Genomic DNA, 25,128 nt, shown 5'->3' with positions numbered 1-25,128 from the left:
TCTCTAGTAAATTAATTTTTAAAAATAATGTATTTTTCTTTTTGTTGTTGAGAATATATACAACAAAAAACATATACCAATTTGGGAAATTTCTTTTTCAGGTCATCCAAAATTTAGGGAAGTTATTATTATGATTAATACCTTGGTTAAACTAATCCATTCAGGCTTTTCCAAGAAATACGATCAACAAAATGTATTGCATGCACAGACTACCTGTATAGCACAAATGCTTAAAGCTAAAAATTGGCATTTAAATTCCTTTCAGAAACATCTTAGATGATCACCTAGCATTCTGCTGGTTTGCTGTTCTTATATGCTGTCGAGTTTCCTGTGACTCATAGTGACCCTACATACAACAGCCCTAAACCATGCTCTATCCCATGCCAATGTTATTGACTCTGACACACCTAGCCTATTACCCCAGTCACTGAATCAATCCATCTCACTGAGAGTCTTTCTCCCCTGCACTGTCCCTCCACCCTTCAAAGCATGACGTCCCTTTCCAAGGACTGGCTCTGCCTTACAAAATGTCCAAAGTTTGTCATACGAAGTTTCAGAATCCTTTCCTTCAAGGAGCATCCTGGTCTCACCCTCTCTAAGATAAACCTGTTTGTTTTCCTAGCAGTTCATGATATATTCAATACTCTTCTCCAGCACCACAGCTCAAAGGCTGTAATTCTCCTTCTATTATCCCTCGTCATTGTCCAGCTTTCTGACATATAGCAAGTAATTGCAAAGTCCATGGCCTGGATCAGGCACACCTTAGTCTCCCAACTGACATCATTGTTCTTCAGTACTTTGAAGAAGTCTTTGACAGCTGACTTAGCCAATGTAATTCATCTCCTGATTTCCTGGCTGCTGGTACCAAGAGTGTTGACTGTGGAACCAAGCAAACTGAAGCTGTTAACAACCTCAATATCATCACAATCTATCATGATTCTGTTGGGTTACAACCTTGAAAACTGTACACATGAATCAGAATCATTTTTACAGCAATGGATCATAATGCACAAATTTTTAAAATCATTATAAATCACTAGAGTTCTTCTGTTTACACACTATTCTAGCTTCAAACATATTTTATATTCGTAATATAGTAACAAAGAGGCTTGAATATATGGTAGCAGATAGTCTTAAAACATTCCAGCCTTGTGTGTCAAGAAAAAAAAATCATATTTATGCTTCATATAAAAGACTCTTCTCTTCATACAGAAAGCTCATGTGCTAGCAGTCTAGAATACTGCATGATGATAGATGGAAAAAAGACTGAAGCTGTCAACAATCCACACCCATAGTAACAGCTGCCGAGAAACAAACAAACAAACAAGTTATATTGGGGAAAATCTGCTGTCAAAAACCTCTTCAAAGGATTAAGGAACAAGGATGTCAGTTTAAAGAATAAGATGTGCTTGATCCAAGCCATAGGTTGTTTCTTTATCTTACTTTGTTTTGGTTTGTTGTTTTTTTTTTCTTTTTTTTCAGTTGCTTCCTATTCTTCTGAAAGTTAACAATGAGTAAGGATGACAGAAAAATAACCCATGTCTTTGAAATGTGGTGTTGAGAAGAGTACTGATAATTCCACGCCTCTGCCAAAAGAAGAATTCTTGGGGGATGTGGAGTGAGGATGCTCCCTAGAGACAATGATGACAAAGCGTGGTCTTACAAACTTTGCATACTTTGACAGGACGGGCCAGTCCTTGGGAAAAGACACTATGCTGAGAAAGGTAGAGGCTCCATGAAAAAGACGATGAACCTCAAGTGGATGTATTGACACAGTAACTGTAACAACAGGTTCAAGCAAATCAGAGACGGTAACGATGGTGCAGGAGAGGTTCAGATCTGTTGTTCGTAGGACCAAAGTGAGTCCAAGTCAACTGGACAAAACCTAACAACAACTAGAATAGACAGGACACTGAAGTCTCCAACTACACTGTACACTCCAGCAAAGAATGGCTACATTCGCCTGTCTTCATCCAGCCCTCTAATATCAGTTATTATGGTATCCATTATGGTATCAATAATGGTCATCCATTATTCTTTCTCACAGCGCATCCCATCCAGATGTTCCTAGAACTCACATCTCACGTGAGAAAACTCACTGACTGTCCCGCTCAGCTTTCCGCAGATGATCCCTTCATGCTCTCACTAAAATCTGGCGCTTTCCCACATCTCCCACTGTTGACACTGCACTGTGCCCTTTATAGCTCTTTCCACTGAGGGCTCTTGTTTCCAGAGCCTAATGTCTCTTAGACATTCCATCTCTCCTCACTCTGCAGATTTCACTTTCTTCTCCTTCATATTTCTAGCTTAAGGAAATAAAAAACAATACAAACCAGCTTTCAGTTGCTATCATTTGATTATTTCTCTACTGTGTCCCATTTTCTTTTCCCAATTTCAGGTTATTTCTCATCATTTGTGAAATATTCAGCTTTGCGTCACATCATCATGGCTTGCTTTCATTTGCTTAACAGGTCACTTTCATCTATGCTATTTAAGTCAGTTATTTATTTCCATGATGGCATTTCTTTGTAGTAAATGCACAGCCTTCTATTGCTGGGTTCTTGCTGAGAATAGCCTTTGATCTGGCAGAACACAGGACTAAAAGTAAATATTCTTTTGGAGAAGAAAGAAAAGGTGCTTAAAAGGAAAATGGTGAAAGTTGGTAGCGATTTTTGGATGGAGCGTGAAATGCTCTTAACATGCATTGAGTCTCTAAGAAGTACCATGAAGGACATACTAAAATACTCTTTACTGGAGAGGTCCCAGGGAGCTTCAAGAAGCAACGATTTCTGCATTTTCTTCTCTCATGTTACTAAATTACAAGTGAAATTACCACTAATAAAATTATGTTTTCCAACAATGGCAGCATTTTCTATAATTTGTTCATTCTTGTATCCAACTCATTTAACATATATTAATTGAGCATAGGTTTCCTGCAGGCAGTATGCTAATACTGTCTTCTCATGAGCAACGCAGACATGTAATCTCTATCTTCATGGAACTTGTTGTTGTTGTTATGTGCCATCAAGTCACTTGTGACTCATAGCAACCCTACATGCAAGAGCCCTAAATGCCATTCTGTCCTGTGCCAACCTAGCTGTCTCAAATACACTCATTCCCACCACTGCACTCACAGAATCCATCCATCTCATTGAGGGTCTTCCTCTCCTGTGCCGGCCCTCCACTCTCCCAAACATGATGGCCTTCGCCAAGGACCAGTCCCTCCTTGCAACATGCCCAAAGCTTCAGAATCCTTGACTCCAAGGAGCATTCCAGCTTCACCCTCTCCAGGACAAACCTGTTTGTTTTCCGAGCAGTCCATGGGATATTCAACACTCTTCTCCAGCACCACAACTCAAAGGCATCAATTCTCTTTCTATCATCCCTACTCACTGCCTAACTCTCCGACATAGCACATAATTGCGAAGACTATACCCTGGATCAGGCACACCTTAGTCTCCAGCCTGACGTCATTGCTCTTCAGTACTCTTGAGAGGTCCCTCACAGCTGACTTTCCCAATGCAATTAGTCTCCTGATTTCCTGGCTGCTGTTACCAAGAGTGTTGACTGTGGAACCAAGTAAACTAAAACTATTAACTATCCTCAATCTCTTCACCATCCAAACTGATGCTGCCAGTTGGCCCAGTGGTGAGAATCTTTTCATGGAACTTACTAGTGGAAAATCAGATACCAAGTAAACACACATAGAAAAATATGGACAGAAATTATTTCAAGTATCACTACCTTCACTATGGATTGAAGCTAAATATCAAGAAAACAAAGATTCTCACCACTGGGCCAACTGGCAGCATCATGATAGATGGAGAAGAGATTGAGATTGTTGACAGCTTCAGTTTGATGGGTCTACAATCAACACTCTTGGTACGAGGAGCAGCCAAGAATTTAAAAGACAAATTGCATTGGGAAAGTCTGCGGTCAGAGACCTCTTCAAAGTACTGAAGAGCAACAATGTCAGTCTGGAGACTAAGGTATGTCTGATACATACCATGGTCTTTGCAATTACTTGTTATGCATCTGAAAGGTGGACAATGACTAAGGATGATAGAAAGAAAATTGATACCTTTGAGCTGTGGTGCTGGAGAAGAGTAATGGATATACCATGGACTGCTAGGAAAACACATGTTTGTCCTAGAGAGGGTGAAACCAGGCTGCTCCTTGGAGCAAGGAATCTGAAGCTTCATCTGACATACTTGGGACATGTCGCAAGGTGGGATCAGTCCTTGGAGAGGGACGTTATGCTTGGAAGGATGGAGGGACAGTACAGGAGAGGAAGTTTCTCTATGAGGTGGTTTGATTCCATCACTTGGGTAATGGGGTAGGTGTGTCAGAGACAATATGATTGGCAAGTGATAGAACATATTTTAGGGCTGTTGTACATAAGGTCACTATGAGTTGCAGGCAACTTGATAGCACATAACAACAACATCATCACTAAAATATAAATAGGGTCATTTATACTGGCGAAAATAAAAGAAGACCAATTTTGAGAAGGAGTTAGGGAAGCTGTACCTGGAAAAGTGGTAAATTAGACCAAAAGAAAGGTGGAAAATATTGATGTTTCTCTTGGTGTTTTTGTGCATATGAGTGGCATGAATTGCTTCATGGCAAAGATGACAGGTAACCTATGTGAAAGTTTTGAGTTAAGATTGATTGCAGTGTATTTTTTGAAATTATTTTACATTGATGTGAATACAAAATGTGTACACATTGTTTTTCACCCTATCCTTCATGCAGTGTATTTGAGAAACCAGAATAGAAACAATAAATCTGTTTGGCTGCAGTCTACGAGCTGACAGGAGAAGGCGTGAGGCAGCTATTACTGCAGTCCAGGTGGGAGTAAAGTATTAGTTCTAGTTCTCTATTGAAGGGTTACGGATTTAGCCTTGACTTTACAACAGTCTCTCTCACATCCTTTCTTAAAAAATTACAGTTGCCAAAATCTGTACCACATGGTTAAACTATACTTGTCTCATAGTAAAACTATAAAGTAAAACTGGGAGACTAAAAAATGGACTTACTCAAGGACAAGGCTGACACATAATTGGACAAATCTAACAACTGTCAGACTGAACTTCAAATGTAGAGTTTCTGAAATTCAAAGCCTATAATCTTTTTAGAATGTTCCCTGGGCTCTCAAAAGCCATAATTCCGAGTAGTTCTTTACCATGGTTTCTTAGTGTAAACATCCCACACACAAAAATAGGCAGGAAATCCCAAATGTGATGAGCAAAGAGTTTAGTCAAACCTCAGCAACTCTCATGATCTCTAAGCTTAGTTAGAGAAAAGGATAATATACTTCAAAGAACATGAACATATACTTCTCGATGTAGCTGTTGCTGTGTCCCTAGTCTGAACCAACCCACAGCTGACCCTCCAGTAGGTTTTCAGAGGCAGTTAATCTCATGGGAGGAAATTGCCTATTTTTCTCCTGTTAAGCAGCTGGTCAATTTGAACTGTGTACTTTTTTGGATTGCCAACACAAGGGAATATTATTGCATGGTTTAAAATCCAGGAGAATGTGTATTAGGGATGTATCTTTTCTCCATACCTATTTAATATTTATGTTAAGGAAATAATTCATTAAGCTGGGCTCCATAAAGAAGAATGAGGCATCAGGATTGGAGAAAGAGTCATTAACAACTTGCATTAAGCAGAAGACATAACATTGCTTGCTAAATGTGGGAAGAACTTGAAACATTTGCTACAGAACATCAAAGACGACATACATCCTTCAGAATGGATTATATCTCAACATCAAGAAAACAAAGGTCCTCACCCTAGGAACAAAAGTCACATCATGATAGATGAAGAAAGGACCTGAAACTATCAATGATTTAATCTTGATTTGATCCACAATCAAGATGTTTGCATTGGGCAAGTCTCTTGTCAGGGTCCTCTCCCAAGTACTGAAGAGCAGTGATGTCAGTTTGAAGACTAAGGTGAACCTGATTCAGGCCAGTTATCTCAATCACTTGCTAAGCATCAGAGAGCTGGACAATAAATAAGGATGACAGAGTTGATGTCTTTGAGATGTAGTGCTCAAAGTTGTAGTACTGGATATCTTATAAAGAGTACTAGATATCAGAAATTATAAAGATGTTACAGAATAGGGCAGGGTTCAGGTCTGTTTATGAGCCATATTCAACTGGATGGTGGTTGTTGTTGTTGTTGTGTGCCATCAAGTCGCACATAAACAGCCTAAACAGCCCTAAACCCTGCTCTACCCTGTGCCAATCTCACTGCCTCTAACACACCCATCCCAGTTACCCCAGTCACTGAATCAATCCACCTCATAGAGGGTCTTCCCCTCCTAAGCTGTCCCTCCACCCTCCCAAGCATGATGTACCTAGTAACAATAACAGTCCATCCATCTACATCTTCCCCATTATTTTTTCTCTTTGCTGTGAAAATTTCTGTCATTCAAAATTGAGCTCAAACATTATTACTGGTAAAAAAAAATCTTTTCCTTTTTTATCAATGTTTTTATGATTCTCATCATCATACTTTGTGTGGGGGCATTGTGTTTAATGTAATCTCTCATTTACATTATATTTGCTCATGTATGTTGTGTATTTCCCCTTTACAAACATTAATAACTACATTCATGAAAGTATATAAGCCAACTACTTCATGCCTCATGCCCTAATACACCCCTTTTAGATAGCCTAGTTCTGTTTTGCCCATCTCTGTCAAACCAATACTTCGAGGGAATAAGCATGTCCCTTTTGCTGAAGAATCCCCTGTTCAACATGAAAACTTTGAACGTCCGCATCCACAAGCAAAATTCAACGCAGAGTGAGCCGTCTGGTTGCAGCAACCAACCCTAGTTCACAGCGGGCATCATCTTCTCTTCATCCACCTGATTGGGTTCTGGTTCACTCATCGCCAGCCATCTGTGGCATCTAATTGGCATCAGCTGCAAGCTCAAAAGTCCACACTTCCCCCTGCACAGTCCTATCCCCAATATGGGGCTAAGTCAACGAGCCAGGGGTCTTCATGGCTCCCTGGTCCTCAATCCAGCAACCCCTCTCTGTTCAGCCACACAGCTGTGCATGCTAGATGGACAGCAATGACGGAACAAGTTCACGCCTGTTTCTCCATTGCTGTATTCCTCCAACTTGCTCTGATGGGTACCAACTTCACCTTGAGTTTAGATTGTTGTTGTTGATATAATGTGTTGTCGAGTCAAAACTGACTCAAAGCTGACCCTTCAGCAAATTTTTAGAAGGTACAAACCGTAAGGGACAAAATTGCCTATGTTTCATCCTCAGAGCAGCTGGGGAATTTGAACTGTCTGCCTTTGAATTGACAGTGCAATTCCTTACCACTTGGCCACCGGAGTTCTCTTGGGTTTTAGATTGTTGTATGCCGTCAAGTCAGAACGTACTCATAGCAGACCCTCTGGTGGGTTTTCAAAGGCAGTAAATAGCACAGGAGATTCCCTATACTCCCGCCGGGCAGCTGGTAGACTTGAACCATGTGCTTTTGGGATGCAGTGCAGGCTGTAACATTTAAAGTGTTACAGTGCTTCTGGGGGGAAAAAAACCTGCAAAGCTATGATACTGAACAGTTTTGCCAAGAGGAATGTGCAAGAGCAATGCAGGCTGTTCCATTTTGAGGAAATAAAAAAATGCTTTTTGGATTTTGGCCTAGCTACATAGACCCAATGCAGAAATCTGGAAGTGTTCCCTATTTCTGAAGAGTGGAGGTTCTCAGACTCTATAAATATGGACTATATACATACATATATAAACAAGTCTAGGAAAGCTTGTGAGGGGGGAACCCCAAAACTAATAAACTGATAAAATCTCTGCCAGTCATACAATGTTATTTGTAGTGACCAGTAATTATTAGAAGCAATAGTGTTATTGAGTCATGGGACTTGAACCCAAATACATTGCAGTAGATCTAACCTACTGTCTCAGGGCACAACCTGTTCTATATTTTTAGTCTGCTGTGAACATTTGTAACCATGGAACTTCCCACTTCTTGCCACCTGCTGCTGTTTGTTCTTACTTGTGGGTTTCACTATGCTGTGCCAAATGCTGGAAACTTCTACATCTGTTTTTGAACATAGTTTTATATTTCATAATTGAAAGCTCATTTCAAAAGCCTAAGAATGGGGAAAACAATTTTACTAATATGGGATATGGTGTGTGCGTGTGTGGGGGGGTGCTGACCACAAAACTAAAGTAGAATTTATTCAGGATATTTTTCTTAACTAGGTCAGGGTTGGAAATTTTCAGTTGTTACCATGGTATTTTACAATGTTCTTTAGTTCTTAAAGATAAGGGATATGTATTGAGGTGATCCTGGTAATACAGTTAAACACACATAATACAGTGTATCCTGGTAGTTCAGCTAAACACTTGGCTGCCAACAAAAAGGTTGGCTGTTCAGTCATCTCCAGCGTTAGTTCAATAGAAAGTCTGGTGATAGATTAGCAAAAAAACTCAGCTATTTCAAAGTCACTGGCACATAGTTTTACCTGACACGTAGGGCACACATACTCGGGAATCTATAGCAACTGATGTCTTGTTTGCTTTGCTACATTTTTAAAAATAAGATAGTATATCCTTACTATTATTAGTCTTAAATATTATGTTAATATCATTAATAATAAATTTTCCACTAATTATCTGCAAGGTGACTTTTTTATTTTATTATACAAATTTATTTACAAAATTTGAATATGTTGTTTTCCAGACCAGATTCTTCGAGCTTCTTGCAACCCCTCGTCAAATTGTATAATTCCATCATTAATCACCTTGTCACTGAATCAATCCACCTCACAGAGAGTCTTCCTCTCCTGCATTGTCTCTTCACCCTCCCAAGCATGACGTCTTTCTCCAAGGACTGGTACCTCCTTGCAATATGCCTAAAGTATGTCAGACGAAGCCTCAGAATCCTTGCCTCCAAGGAGCAGCCTGGTTTAACCCTCTCCAGGATGAACCTGTTTGTTTTCTTAGCAGTTCATGCATATTCAATACTCTTTTCCAGCACCACAGCTCAAAGGCATCAATTCTCCTTCTATCTTCCCTAGTCATTGTCCAAACAAACTAAAGTTGTTAACAATCACAATCGTCACCATCCATCCTGATGTTGCCAATAGTCCCAGTGGTGAGAATCTTTGTCTTCTTGATTGAGCCTCAATCCATATTGGAGGCTGCAGTCCTTGACCTTCTGCAGCAAGCGCTTCAGGTCCTCCTCAGTTTCAGCAAGTAAGGTTACACCATCTATATAATGCAGATTGTCCACCAATCCTAACACCACACTTCTCATAGAGCCCAGACTCCTGGATAATCTGTTCTGCGTATAGGTTGAAAAGGTATGAAGATAGGAAACATCCCTGGTGTACACCCTTCTCAATTTTGAACCATGCAGTTTCCTTGCTTTGTTCAGATGACTCCCTCCTGTTCCAAGTATAGGTTTCACATTAGCATGATCAAGTGTTCTGGGATTCCCATTCTTCTCAGAGTCAGCCACAGTTTGTTACGATCCACACAGTCAAATGCATTTGTATCATCAATGAAACACAGACAGACATTCCTTTGGTACTCCCTACTTTCAGCTAAGATCCCTCTAACATTAGCTACAATATCCTCAGTACCACAAACCCTTCTAAGCCCTGCCTGGACTTCTGGCACTTCTCTGTTGAGGTGTTGTTCCAGTCGTTTTTAAATAATCTTCAGCAGAATCTTGCTTGCATGTGATATCAATGATATTGTTCGATAATTTCCACACTCTCTTGGGTGTAAGAATAATATTTCCTACAGAAATACCTGCTGTGAAAACGCCGGTGAGTCATTATACTGAAATATTAAAAAGTAGACAATTCTAAAAAAATATATCCAATCCATATTTAAATAATGTTGTTGTGGACTGCTGAGTTAGAAGTGACTCACAGCTGACCCTCTAATGGGTTTTCGGAGGCAGAACCAGGAGTATTTGGGATGGCAATTTAGCTCCTTACCACTAGAGGTCTCATTTTAATAATAGCTTTTCCAAAATGCCTCGTATATTTTCCTTTTCTTCTTTTTTTTTTTTTAATTGATTGGCTTACAAAGTCCGTATATATTGTGTTTCACACTGTCTTTACATACAGTTTTATAAAAACAATTTCAATAACATTCTGTAAATGCTTAGTTATTATCTTTAATTCCTGCAGTGTAGTACCAATGGAAAAGATGTTTAAGGATGATTTTAAAAACAAAACAACACAACCTTAAACTATATGCTAGATAACTGGAACTAACTAGAGGATGACCTTCCCTTGGGTTTTCTAGACTGTAATGACCTAGAATTATGACCTTCAATGTGAATTGAGGCTCAATATCAAGAAGACAAAGATTCTCACCACCGGGCCAATTGGCAGCATCAGGATGGATGGTGAAGAGATTGAGACCGTTAACAGCTTTCATTTGTTTGGCTCCACAGTCAACACTCTGGGCACCAGTAGCCAGGGAATTAAAAGACCCTTTGTGAGGGAAAGTAGCTGTCAGGGACCTCTCCAAAGTACTGAAGAGCAGTGGTGTCACTCTGGAGACTAAGGTGAGCCTGATACAGACCATGGTCTTTGCAATCACTTGCTATGTATCAGAAAGCTGAACAATGACTAAGGAAGATAGAAGGAGAATTAAGCCTTTGATCTGTGGTGTTGGAGAAGAGTATTGAATATACCATGTACTGCTAAGAAAACAAACAAGTTCATCCTGAAAAGGGTTAAACCAGGCTGCTCCTTGGAAGGAAGAAATCTGAAGCTTCATTTGACATATTTTGGACATGTTGCAAGGAGGGACCAGTCCTTGGAGAGGGACATGATGCTTGGGAGGGTGGAGGGACAGCACAAAAGGGGAAGATCCTCTATGAGGTGGACTGATTCAGTGACTGGGGTAATGGGGACAGGTTTGTCACAGACAGTAAGATTGGTTCAGGACAGAGCAGGGTTTAGGGTTGTTGTCCATAGGGTCGATATGAGTCTCAGGTGACTTGATGGCACATAACAACAACAACAGCAATGGCCTGAGGAGATTGTTTTTTCTCCCATAGAGCAGCTAGGAGATGCAATTCTCTATAGACTGGGCCAAGATTTCTCAAATGACTGTGACTAAATGAGACTAAGTTTCCTTTATTTTCTCCTCCAACTGTTATAATCACCATGGGTAAGGTAGCACTAATGCAGAACTCAGCACTGCAGGTAAATATAGTTCATGGCCACCATGAGACCACAAGATGAGACAAAAGTGTCTGACTATTCTAATTGGAAGGCACATACTTAAAAGCCTCTATGTCTTGTGGATCTCTTTTAAAAAGACCTCTAGAATCTGGGAAAATGATGATGACTGGCCAAACAGCCATTTCCAAAAATTAGTGAAAACTCTTTTATTCCATATATATATACATATATATATAAAATATGTATACACACATATATATACATGTATATACATACATACAACATACATACATACGTAATGGAAGCAAGAGTGGCATCCACTTCTTAAACAACATATTTTTTGAAACTGAATTTGATAAATGTCGATAGTTGTAGAGTGGCTGCAGGCCCTTTTTTTCTAGGGTCGCTATGAGTCATGCTCAACTCGAAGGCAATCAACAACTATATATATATATATATATATGTATAAGAAAAAATAATATATATATATGTGTGTATATATATATATATATATATCTTTAGAAAGAAGTTTAATTCAGAGAAAAAATACCTTCTACAGTTTAATGGTGGCTTTGTGGTAAAGAATTTTACTGTTAACCAAAGGTACTCTGTTTGAGTCCACCAGCAGCTTGGGGAAAGGAAGATGGCCCATCTCCTCCTGTGTAATTTACTGCTTCTGAAAACCCTCTGGATAATCAGTTATGAATTTGTTGTGACTCCACAGTACATAACAACCACAGACATTTTTGTTTAGTCATTATTATTTTGATGATGTCTACAGACTCTGATATGTCAAATAGGATAATGGTTACCCATGGTCGACAGTGTTTGGTGGAGCTCCCCGATTAAAACTAGCTTGGTATCCATTTCTGAAATAGCTTTTCTGCAGAAATTCCATGAACTTGGAGAAATGATGAAAGTTATACAAGTGTTCAGGTCTTTCATTCATAGGGTCACTATGAGTCGTCTACAACTCGATGGCACTTAACAACACCAACAACAGCCTTTGAGGTCTTTCTGTGTGTTAGGCATTGTGTAGACTGTTTACTCTGACGGCCTACTGGTAAGAAGCTGCATTGCAATCTTGAAGCACATGGTTCGAGGCCACCAGCTGCTCTGCAGGAGGATAGGCAATCTCCTCCTGTGTTATTAACTGTCTCAGAAAACCCACTAGAGGGTCAGCTATGGGTTACTTCCGATTCTACAGTTCACAACAACAACAACAATAATTTACATATACATTTGAAAATGACCTTAGTTATATCATTATTTATCTTCTGGTAATGGGCTGAAAACATTTTCAAATGATCTCTTTAAGCTGTCACAGGGCACCTAAATAGATAAACTGATAATCAATGCTTTATTTTATTTCTCCAAAGCTTGTGGAATTCTTACAAAAAAGCTTTTCTCTATATAAATATTTTACTTTGTGGAATGACTAATCTTTAAATTTTATATGTTTGTGGACAAATACTATATTAAAAATTTAAGATAAGTGGAAAAAAACATTTGATGTCTATTATAGACTCCTACTTCTCCAATTTTCAGAATCAACTAGAATTCATCTACCTCTTCATCTTGAAAAGTTATAAGAAAAGACAATTTTTAAATAATATTTATTTTAATTGTGATTTTAATGAACATTTACAGAGAAGTTAGATTTTCATTCATTCATTGAACGTTGCATATTTTACCCCCTCTCCTTATCCCTCCTCCAGTTCACATTTTTCTTCAGTTCACATTTTTTTAAAATATTCATTCATCGTTGCACTACCTATGTCTAATATTAAGTGGTATCCTGATTGCATTGGGTGCTCAACAGAAGTTTTGACTGATATTGCTCTACCGTTCTGCTTAGTTGATGTCAGACTTCTGCTTAAAACTGTCAATGGTTTCCCTTAGGGCAGCCTACTCCACACAGGGAGTTCCAGAAAAGAAAAAAGAAAAAAATTCTTTCTGTACAGCATACATTTCTTTTTATGGCTCCTAGCACTGGTCCTTGTTATACTTTCTAAAAACTCACATGTAAGAGCTCTTCAAATATTTGCAGACAGGTTTCACTTTTATTATTAAACACTTTATTCTCTAAATATAAGGTCTTATTTCTACAATTAAATTTTGGAATGCTGCCAAACCACATCATCTCTTTTCAGTTCCTATAAAAATGACGATATTCAACTGTTAGCATCTGTTAAAATCCATTGTGCTATACTCTGCTCATTATACCAACTCCTTGATATTACAGAGGAATGCAGCAATATCTAAGTATTCAGGATATATTTTCTGATTTGGCTCCAACTAGGGTTTGGTTTACATGGTCTCAACAAAAAGTAACATGCATTCCAATGTTGTTCCTATTGTTATGTACTATTCAGTCACTTGTGACTCATAGCGACCCTGTGTACAACACTTCTGAATCCTGCTCTGTCCCCAGCCAAACTTATTATCTCTGACACAAATACCTTCATTACCCCAGACAATCATTGGCTCAATCCATCTCATTCAGGGTTTTCCTCTCTTGTACTGTGGCTCCACCCTCCTAAGTAAGCATGATGTCCCTCTTCAAGGACTGGTCCTTCCTTGTATTCTAATACTAATTAAATTAACTTCTCTGTAATTGACTTTTTTATCTGTGTTCCTTTATATATGATAAATATTAGGAAGGCAGAAAACAAGGCTTGTTCACAATTATAAGATGCTGAAGTAACTCTTGACATAGTAAGTATTCAATGTTGTTGTTGTTGATTGCCATAGAGTTGAGCACAACTCATAGTGACTCCATGAACAAAAGACCTAAAGCCTTTCTATAAATTTCTCCAAGTTCATAGAGTTTCCAGAGGCATGTGGTTTAGGAAGTAGATGTCACCCCTGCTTCCCAACTAGCCTTCCAACTGGGAGCTCCACCGAACATTGTCCACATGGGTAAACCATTATGGTGTTTGAAATCCCAATGGCACAGGCTCAGCATCACAGCAAACCCAGTCTACCTCAGCACAGCAAACAGGTTTACTAAATGCATACTCAGTAAATATTCACCAAGGGAATTTTGAGAAATGCCTGTATACTTAATACTTTCCATTTCAGTTGTATTGCATTTATAAAAGTCAAGCAACTTTTCTCTTTACATTTTATCCTAGGCATTCATGAAATATCATATATTGCCAAAATGACAAAAAAAATTCTGTATCTGAACTTCAGAAACTTCAAATCATGTAGGAATGAACTGTTGTCTCTGTCCTCATTACTGGGTTACAGGTAATTACCAAACAAAATTGAAAATGAACATGTAGTTGCTTGCCTTGTCTATAAAGAAATTTTATCCTAATTATATATTATGTAATTTTATTGTAAGAAAAATAAGATGACACATCACTTATATCCACTCATATGTTGTTGATTGCTGTGGAGCCGAGCGCAACTCACAGTGACTCTATGAACAGAAGATTTGAGGCCTTTCTATAACCATCGTTTCTCCAAGTTCATAGAGTTTCCAGAGTTCTGTTGTTTAGGAAGTGGATGCCACTCCTGCTTCCCAACCTGTCTTAAAACTGGGAGCCCCACCAAACACTGTCCACCATGGGCAGCCATTATGGCATTTGAGGCCCCAGTCGTACAAGGTTCAGCATCACAGCAAACCCAGGTTACCTCAGCACAGCAAATTGACAGAAAAGTGCTGTACAACTTAAAAGAATGTTCCTCCAAAATATAGCAACAAGGGATTAAAATATAATCCCTCGGCCTGATTTTTAAATACAAGGGCCCTCCAGGTGGTCTTTGTTGATTCCAAACAAGAGGCTTAAATAAAAGAAAATAAAACCACCACAACAAAAACCCAAAACAACCAAACATTGCACAATAACACTCAACCAAAACAAGCCATTCTTACAGAATTCAGTCACATTATCCAGTCTCCAAAATGGAGATAAGGGCTTGGCCTTAAATCCAAGTGTCCTCCAGGAGGTCTTGTCGACTCTATACAGAAAAACAATTAATTATCTCTCCAGGTATACTATAGGGAGCTCTGGTGGCCAAATGGCAAGAAGCTGCGCGGCAATCCTGAAGATATACAATTTGAAGCCAGCAACTGCTCTGAGGGAGAAGGAAGGACAATCTCTTCCCTTGTGACTAACTACCTCTGAAAACCCACAGGAGGGTCAGCTATGGGTCTGCTCCAGATTGATGGTACACAACAACAAACAACAGAGCATACTAAACAGTGATGGTATACTTATAAGAAAGTAATCTGGTGTCAGAAAAGTTTGTTGTTGTTTGTTGTTATGTGCCATCGAGTCGCTTGCGACTCATAGTGACCCTATGTACAACAGCCCTTAACTGCTCTGTCCTGTGCCAATCACACTGTCTCCGATACACCCATCCCCATTATCCCAGCCACTGAATCAATCCACCTCATAGAGGGCCTTCCCCTCCTGCATCTTCCCTCCACCCTCCCAAGCATGATGTCCTTCTCCAAGGACCGGTCTCTCCTCACAACATGTCCAAAGTATGTTAGACGGAGCCTCAGAATCCTTGCCTCCAAGGAGCCACCCAATTTAACCCTTTCCAGGATGAATCGGTTTGTTTTTCTAGTAGTCCATGGTATTCTCAATACTCTTCTCCAGCATCACAGCTCAAAGGCATCAATTCTCCTTCTATCCTCCTTAGTCATTGTCGAACTCTCTGATGCATAACAAGTGATTGCAAAGACCATGATCTGTATCAGAAGCACCTTAGTCTCCAGAGAGACAACATTGCTCTTCAGTACTTTGGAGGGGTCCCTAACAGCAGACTTTCCCATGGCAATGTGCCTTTTAATTTCCTGGCTGCTGGTACCAAGAGTGTTGACTGTGGAGCCAAGCAAACTAAAGCTGTGTACAATCTCAATCTCTTCACCATCCATCCTGATGCTGCCAATTGGTCCAGTGGTGAGAATCTTTGTCTTCTTGACAGTGAGCCTCAATCCATATTGGAGCTGCAGTCCTTGACCCTCTGCAGCAAGTGCTTCAGGTCCTCCTTAGTTTCAGTGAGCAGGGTTGTGTCATCTGCATAACGCAGATTGTTGATAGATCTTCCACCAATATTGACCCCACATTTCTCCTCATAGAGCCCAGCCTCCCAGATAATCTGTTCCATATACAGGCTGAAAAGGTATGGAGATAGGACGCATCCCTGGTGTACACCCTTCCCAATTCTGAACCATGCAGTGTTCCCTTGCTCTGTTCTGACGACTGCCTACTGGTCCAAGTATAGGTTTTGCATTAGCACGATCAAGTGTTCTGGGATTCCCATTCTTCTCAGAGTCAGCCAAAGTTTGTTATGATCCACACAGTCAAAAAGTCAGTAAAGTAGTTGAAATTAATTATTTTTTAAATAATTATTTTGGCTTTAGAGAAAATGAGTTATTGCAAGAAAATATATTAGCACTTAAATTTCTAATTTATACAGCAGATAATGTACCAGTATGATTTATGTAACTTCCACTTTCCAGCATCAGGTCAATGAGTATATATGGTAGAAGTAAGGAGTCAAAGTTGACCATAGTATGCTAGGATTGCTATTGTTAGATGCTGTTGAGCCAACTACAACTCATAGTAACCCCTTGAACCACAGATCAAACCTAACCCTATATTGTGTCATCCTCATTATCTGGACTCAACTCTAGTCCACTGTTGCTGTCACGGTTAATCCATACCACTGAGGGTCATTCTCTTTTACTGATAATTTATTTTTTCTAGCATGATATATTTTCTCAAGGAATTCTGGGATGGATCTAACAAATTCTACATGCATTCCTCAAGGCTATATTAACTGACTTGAGATTGTTTCCATTTCTTAATTAATCACCCCCAAAAAATACAACCCCCCATGAACCCTAGTATCTTTAATTTAAATATGTCATGTAGTTGTTAAATTGGTTATCATGTGTTAGATATTGCATTAATCCTTCTTCAGGGTAAGTAAACAGGAGCTCAGAATTCTCTAAGGGTTCATGCTTATTCAAGTGTCAGAAGCGCTATGAGAGAAGAAGTGGACAAAGCTTCCACAGCTTATAGAAAGGGCCAGGTATCAAGGCTGAAAAATGAGGATTGTGGAGATGAAGAAGCAACATCTAAGCTGGGACTTGAAGAATATATAGGAGATGTCCAGATGAAAAGGAAGAGGGAAGAGCTTTCCACAGAAATGTAAGATTGTGTAGAAACCTCTGAAGGTGAGGGAAAGCACCGCAGAAACCTCCAGCAAAACAGAGCAGGAGGGGGTGGGATAGAGTAGGCAAAAGAGAGATGGGGCTGCAGAGGAAATTAGGGACCCGATATGAAAGGCTTGGTACAGCCTCTGGAAGATTTAAGCTTAGAAGGAATGGCGAGCCACTGTAAGTTCTTAAAGTATAAGGTGAAGTGACAAGATCCTGTTTCTAATCAGCAGTATGTTCTGTTGTGAGTTCTAGTCATTTAGTGGTAAAGGGCTGTCAAATCAAAGCAGGCTGTTTGAATCCACCAGCTGCTCTGTAAGAGAAAGATCAACAATCTTCTCTAGTTCGAATTACAACTTCTGGAAACCTGCCAGAGTCAGCTACGGGTCCGTTCTGACCCAACAGCACTGAGCTGAGTTCTTTGAGTTCATCTACTGCTGTGTGGAGAACAGATGAGAGCACCATATGAGCAAACAGATAACACCAAATAAATAGGTTTACTGCTTACCATTCTCCTCTAGTTACTCAAAGGAGAATAGACGTCAGCATAACTGTGCAAACTAGAAAATAGGAGATGTGGGAATAGGATAACAGGAGATAGGTTTAATATTTCCTACAAGCATAATTAGTTAAGGATGGCATATTCCTCAAATTGTACAACTATGCTCACTCTCCTTTTGAGTTGTTTCTCACCATTAATATAATTGATTTCACAGACAAGTAAAATACTGCTAAAGACCATTCAAACACTAACACAGTACATAGAGAACTGCCAGAAGTTCAAGCCAGATTTAGAAGAGGTCATGGCACTATATCATTGCTGATTTCTGATGGATCCTGGAGAAAAGCAAAGAATTCCAGAAGAATGTCTATTTATGCTTTATTAACTATGCAAAGACATTTGGCTGTGTGGACTATAACAAATTGGGTTAAAATTGAGAAGAATAGGAATCCCAGAACACTAAGTTGTGCTCAGGCAAAACCTACATGTAGCACAAAAGGCTGCTGTGTAAACAGAGCAAGTGAACACTGTTGTTGTTGTTACGTGCCGTCGAGTCGCTTGCGACTCATAGCGACCCTATCTACAACAGCTCTAAACTCTGCTGTCCTGTGCCAATCTCATTGTCTCTGAAACACTCATCCCGATTACCCCAGTCACTCAATCAATCCACCTCCCAGAGGGCCTTCCTCTCCTGTGCCGACCCTCCACCCTCCCAAGCATGATGTCCCTCTCCAAGGACAGGTCTCTCCTTACAACATGACCAAAATATGTCATACAAAGTTTCAGAATCCTTGCCTCCAAGGAGCAGCCCGGTTTAACCCTCTCCAGGATGAATCTGTTTATTTTCTTAGCAGTCCACGGTACCCTCACCACTATTCTCCAACACCAAAGTTCAAAAGCATGAATCCTCCTTCTATCCTCCCTGGTGTGAGCGTCAGGGTTGTAGTCCATCTCAATACCTACTCAATCTATATGTTGTACAAATAATTTGGATGTTGGGATCTATGAAGAAGAATGAATGGATTGAGAAATTATGGTACATTCACATGATGGAATACTACGACACAGCGCACAGGAGAAATTATTTTTTTTTTTTAAATTACTACCTACATGGGGAGGGACTTGAGAGCATTATGTTAAATGAACTAACTCAGTCCCATGAGGACAAATATTGTGTATGACCATTATTGTAGAATGAGTGTGAGAATCCAAGGGAGGGTGGGAACAGAAAGATGAGGATGGGCACTATTTTTGATGGGTGGAGGGAAGAAGGGATGAAGGAAATGGGAAAGATTCAGTGTGAAAAACAATGTATATGAACTTTCTAAATAAATCAATATAAAACAAAAATTTAAGCAAAAAGGATTGGAGAGTCATCAGTAACCTTCATTAACAGATGATACAATTTTGCTTGCTGAAAGTGAGGACTTGAAGCACTTACTTCAGAATATCAAAGACTATAGCCTTCAATGTGGATTGCATTTCAATGTCAAGAAAAACAAAACAAAACAACAAACAAAAAACAAACAGACAAACAAAATCCTCTGGACCTACCTATAGGCAATACTGTGATAGGTGTAAAGATTGAAGCTGCAAATGACTTCATCTTACTTGGATCCACACTCAATATACTTGGTAACACAGTCAAGAGATCAGTAGACGTATATTACTGGGGAAATCTGCAGTCTCTCCAAATTACTGAGTAGCAATGATGTTAGTTTGAAAACTAAGGTGTATCTGATTCAGACAATGACCTTTTCAATCACTTGAAATGAAGAAGGATGGCAGAAGAATGGATGATTTTGTGCTGTGGTATTGGGGGAAAGTACTGAATGTTCTATGGACTGCCAAAAGGAAAAACAGATATATTTTGGAGAAGGTGAAGCCAGAGTATTCCTTGGAGGCAAAGATGATAAAGCTTCATCTCACATTATCTTGTCGTGTTGTTGGAGAGGTTATTTATTCCTTGGAGAAGGACATGTTTCAAAAGGTAGAGGGACAGTGAATGAGAGAAAGGCTCACAGTCAAGTGCGTTGACACTGACCACAGCAATGGGTTTGAGTATGTCTGAGTTTGTGAGGATTGCACAGGATAGGACAAAATTCAAATCTAGTGTTCATAGGGTCATTAGGAGTCACTATTAGTTGTGCACGAATTGATGGCACCTTACAACAATATCAACAACCCTTTGTTAAGGTTCCTCTCTTCCAAGTTCTAATTGTCAATTTAAGAAACCCTGCTGGGCTAACCCAAAGGTCACTGGTTTGAGTCCACCAGTAGCTACATGAGAACTGTCTCAATGGTAGTGGGTTTTATTTTGACTTTTTATTATCTATTTGATCCCTTATTAGATAGATCTTAAAATAGCATAATATTAAAAATATTCCCTGATAGCTAAGTTAAAGTAAGGGTGCTTAATGCAAATTTCAAGGGATCTTAATGGCTTGTTGTTGTTATGTACCCTCAAGTTACCCACGACTCATAGTGACCTCATGAACAACAGCTCTGAAGTCTGCCCTGTTTTTAGCCAGTCTCAGTGACTTTGACACACTTACCCTTACTGCCTCAGTTATTATATCAATCAATCCATATCAACCAAAGTCTTCCTCTCCTGTGCTGTCCCTCCACTCTTCCAAGCATGATATCCTTTTCCAAGGATGATCTCTCCTGGTATGTGAGACAGAGCTTCAAAATCCTAGTCTTCAGGGAGAAACTTAGTTTCATACACTCCAAGATAGACTTACTTGTTTTCTTGGCCGTTCATGATATGTTCAAGAGTCTTCTCCAACACCACAACTCAAAGGCATCAATTCTGTCATCTTTATTAATTGTCTAGTAAGTAATTGTGGAGGTCATAGCCTGGATCAGGAACACCTTGGAACTTTTTATACTTTGAGGTTTGAAGATATGCTGCTTTTATTGCCTCTGTTCTTCAACGATTCTGAGAGTCTGTCACTTTATTCAGTGTAGATTTATTAAGGATCACTTCTATACCAATAATTGCTTTCTCTTGCTACTTTAGTATTCTCTTCTTATCTCTTATTTTTGAATGATTGAGTATACAGAAGAATCCCTGGTATTGCAAATAGTTAAAAATGTGGTTGCTAACTGAAATGTGGACAGTTCTAAGTCACTAGTCACTCAGTGAGATAAAAACGGAGGAATCTAGTTCCACAAAAATGTGCAGCCTTGAAAACCATCTGGACAGTTTTATGTCGTCCAGGGTAGCAATGACTCAACATAAACTCAGGGGCAGTGGGTATTGTTTAGAAAAGCATGATGCTTGTTTTAGGGAAGATACTTGGACCAAGAAACTGTTGTCTAAACAGAGCAAGGGAGTAGAGCATGGTTTAAAACCAAGAAAGATATGTGGCAGGGATGAATTCTTTTTCCGCACTTAACTAAATCTGTATGTTGAGCAAATTATACAAGAATTTGGACTTTATGAAAAAGAATGTGGCATCAGGATTAGAGGAAGACTCGTAAACAACCTGCCTTATGCAGATGACACCTTTGCTTGGTGAAAACAAAGAGGACTTGACATACTCCCTGCATAAAATTAAGGACTAGAACATTAAGAAGGAAAAATTGTCACCACTGGGCCAATAGGCAACACTATGATAAATGAAGAGAAGATTGACATGGTCAACAATTTAATCTTTCTTAACACCATCAGTCAATAAATAAAGAGTCAAAAGATGAATTACATTGGGAAAATCTGTTGTCAGGGACCTCTTTGGAGTACTGCAGAGCAATGATGTCAGGTTAGAGATTAAGGTGTACCTGAACCAGGCTATCATCTTGAAAATTACTTGCTATGCAGCAGAGAGCTGGACAATGACTAAAGATGATAGAAGAACTGATGCCTTTCAGTTGTGGTCTTAGAGTATTGAATATTCCATGGACTGCTAAGAGAACAAATAGGTCCATTCTGGAGAGAAAACAGGCTTCTCCTTGAGAACAAGAATGTTGAAGCTCCATCTGACATACTTTGGCCATCTTGCAAAAAGGTACCAGTTCTTGGAGAGGGAAAACAAACCTGGAAGGGTTGGGAAACTGCACAAGAGAGGAAGACCCTGGATGAGATGGGTTGACTGAGTAACTGAGGTCATGGAGGTAGGTGTGCCAGAGATGATGAAATTAATTTAAGAAAGAGCAGGATTCAAAGCTGTTGTAATAGGGTTATTAACAGTCAGAGTCACAAATCAACAGCACCTAACCACAACAAATCTGTCAAGGACTTCTCTAAGTGGTTAAGCAGTAATGATATCAGTTTAAAGACAAAGTGCATCTGAATCAAGCCAGAGTCTTTTCAATTACTTGCTATACATCTGAAAATTGGATAAGGACTAAGGATAACAGAAGAAAGAAGACTTTTGAGTTGTGATTTTGGAGAAGAGTACTAAATACTCCATGGACTGCCAAAAGAACAAACAAATATGTCTTAGAGAAAGTGTACCCAGGGGGTTCCTTGCTCTTATGTTTTGGACATGATTTTAGGAGGGGCCAGTCCTTGGAGAAGGACAGCATGCCTAGAAAGGTATGTTGTTGCTGTTATGTGCTGTTGAGTCACCTACATCTCACAGCGACCCTATGTACAACAGACCTAAACCCTGCTCTGTCCTGTTCCATTTTCACTTTCTCTGACACACCTACTCTAATTACCCCAGTCTCTCAATCAATCAACCTCAGAGAGGATCTTTCTCTCCTGCACTGTCCGTCCACCTTCCCAAGCATGATGTCCCTCTCCAAGGACTGGTCCATCCTTGCAACATGTCCAAAATATTTCAGATGAAGATTCAGAATCCTTGCCTTCAATGAGCAGCCTGGTTTAACCCTCTCTTCCTCATTTCTCCCTTCCCTTTTAGTTTCTCTACATTCTAGAGTAAGTTTTAGAATCTTGTAACATTCGTTATGGTCTTTCCTTCTTATCTTTTTAATGATCTTTTGCTTTTTTATTTGTTGTCCCTGGTGTCATACCAGAGCTCATCTGTTCTTTACAGTTAGTCTTTGGTCAATAGTGTTCAAGGAATCAAATATATTGCATCAGTTAGAATTAGAGATTGACTTATATCAGCTATAACATCAGTCAGAGCAAAGTCAAGGGCCCATAGTGGAAATGACCATCAATTACTCATATACAAGTGCACATTGAAGGGAAGGAAAATGAAAACAAGTCTACAAACATCAAACTATGAACTTGAGTATATCCTATCTGAATTTAGAAATCATTTAAAGAACAGATTTAATTCAATAACACTAATTATTCATGAAAATAACATTCAATAATTCAAAGAAGGTATTGCAATGGGAAAATCTGCTGTCGAAGACTTTTTTTAAAGAGTTAACAAGCAAAGATGTCACTTTGATGAACAGGATGAACCTGTTCTTTTCTTAGCATTCCATGGTATATTCAATATTATTCTCCAACACCACAGCTGAAAGGCATCAATTCTCCTTCTGTCATCCCTAATCATTGTCCAGCTCTCTGATGTATAGCAAGTGACTGCAAAGACTGTTGTCTGTTATCCAGAGTGACACCACTGCTCCTGAGTACTTTGGAGAGGTTCCTAACAGTAGACTTTCCCATCTCAGTATGTCTTTTAATTTCCTGGCTGCTGGTGCCAAAAGTGTTGATTATGGAGCCAAGCAATCTAAAGCTGTTAACAATCTTAATCTCTTCACCATCTATCATGATGCTGCCAATTGGCCCAGTGGTGAGAACCTTTGTCTTCTTGATATTGAGCCTCAATCCATATTGACAGCTGCAGTCCTCGACCTTCTGCAGCAAACGCTTCAGATCCTCCTCAGTTTCAGCAACAGAACTGTTCATAACGTAGATTGTTGATGAATCTTCCTTCAATCCTGCAGCCACATTTCTCTTTATAGAGCCCAGCCTCCCAAATAATCTGTTATGCATTTAGATTGAAAAGGTATGGAGATAGGAGACGTCCCTGGCATATTCCCTTCTCAGTTTTGAACCAGGCAGTGTTTCCTTGCTCTGTTCTGATGACTGTATCCTGGTCCAAGTATAGGGTTCGCATTAGGTATAGAGTAAGCAAGAGAGAGAAAGGCCCCCAATGACATGGGTTGACACAGTGCCAGTAACAATAGACTCAAGTGCATCAGAGATGACGAGGATGGAACAGGTTAGAGCAAGGACCACACTCCATGCTCTTGGGGTCTCTATGAGTCATAGTCAATTTCATAGCATCTAACAGCACTTTTTTTCTTAACTATGCAAGAAATCTTCAATTGTCCCTCCCGCTGCTCTTTCGCTTCCATTATTTTCATTACATCATATTCTAGTTTATGAATTCTTCTGTTCTCAAAACTGTTGTTAAATTCTTCTAATAAGTTTTTCATATTAGTTTTTTTATCTATTCCAAGTGTATATATATATATGATTAATTTTGAGAGTAATTAATAAGAATAAAATACTAAGTTAATAAATTAGAACAAGAAGACAGATTGAATTACTACCAGTTTCCATTAAACCTTAAGTCAGAGGGAACTCTGTGATAAATGGTTTTCTGTTTGGTAAGGTAATTATTTAAGAAAGAATAATAAGCTTAAATATCTTATAAGGCCGGTTCAATGTGAGTCCGCCTAGTCACTTTGGAAAAATACAGCTTTCTAAGACAAATTCACTCCCTACCTAATTTATAAAATAACTCTTCTGCCTTTAGTACTATCTCTAAAATGAATTAATTTTAAGGAATTAAAAAAATCAAAGAAGAATCCTATCACAAAGATTAGAACTAATGATATCTGAGTGTCTAGCATATTGCTGATGTTCAATAAAATCTGGTGCGTCTTCAAGCAGAAATAGAAGGAGTGAAGGGAGTAATTTGTGCTTTTATTCCACTAACACTTTGTTTTCTTTCACATAAGTAAATTACAGTCTAGTAATTCCAGTCTAGTAGTAGTAAGATGGGATGTACATGAATCAATAACTGTAACAGTATAATATCATCAGCATTGTAATGACATTCACATGGAAAAATTTAATAATGGCTTTATAGAAGAGACATATAAAGGATGAGAAATTGAAAGGAAGGATATAGTAGAATAAAATTCTTAAAACAAACTGGTACAGTTTTGAATTATCTTCTGAAAAAAAAAATATGGACTGAAGATCAATATCAAGAAAACAAGGATTCTCACCACTGGGCCAATTGGCAGCATCAGTGTGGATGGTGAAGAGATTGAGATAGTTAACAGTTTTAGTTTACTTGGCTC

At 39.1% G+C, this 25,128-nt stretch overlaps 1 protein-coding gene across 1 annotated transcript in view; it reads right to left on the bottom strand.

Annotated features, from left to right (window-relative positions):
- ANO3 (anoctamin 3) overlaps positions 1-25,128 on the bottom strand; it is a 376,853-nt gene that overhangs the window by 258,540 nt on the left and 93,185 nt on the right. The window lies entirely within an intron of this gene.

The sequence above is a fragment of the Elephantulus edwardii genome, unplaced genomic scaffold (genome assembly GCF_000299155.1).
Source record: "Elephantulus edwardii isolate Elephantulus edwardi_28Jun2011 unplaced genomic scaffold, EleEdw1.0 scaffold00029, whole genome shotgun sequence".
Taxonomy (NCBI): domain Eukaryota; kingdom Metazoa; phylum Chordata; class Mammalia; order Macroscelidea; family Macroscelididae; genus Elephantulus; species Elephantulus edwardii.
This window is presented reverse-complemented; position numbering and strand designations above follow the sequence as displayed.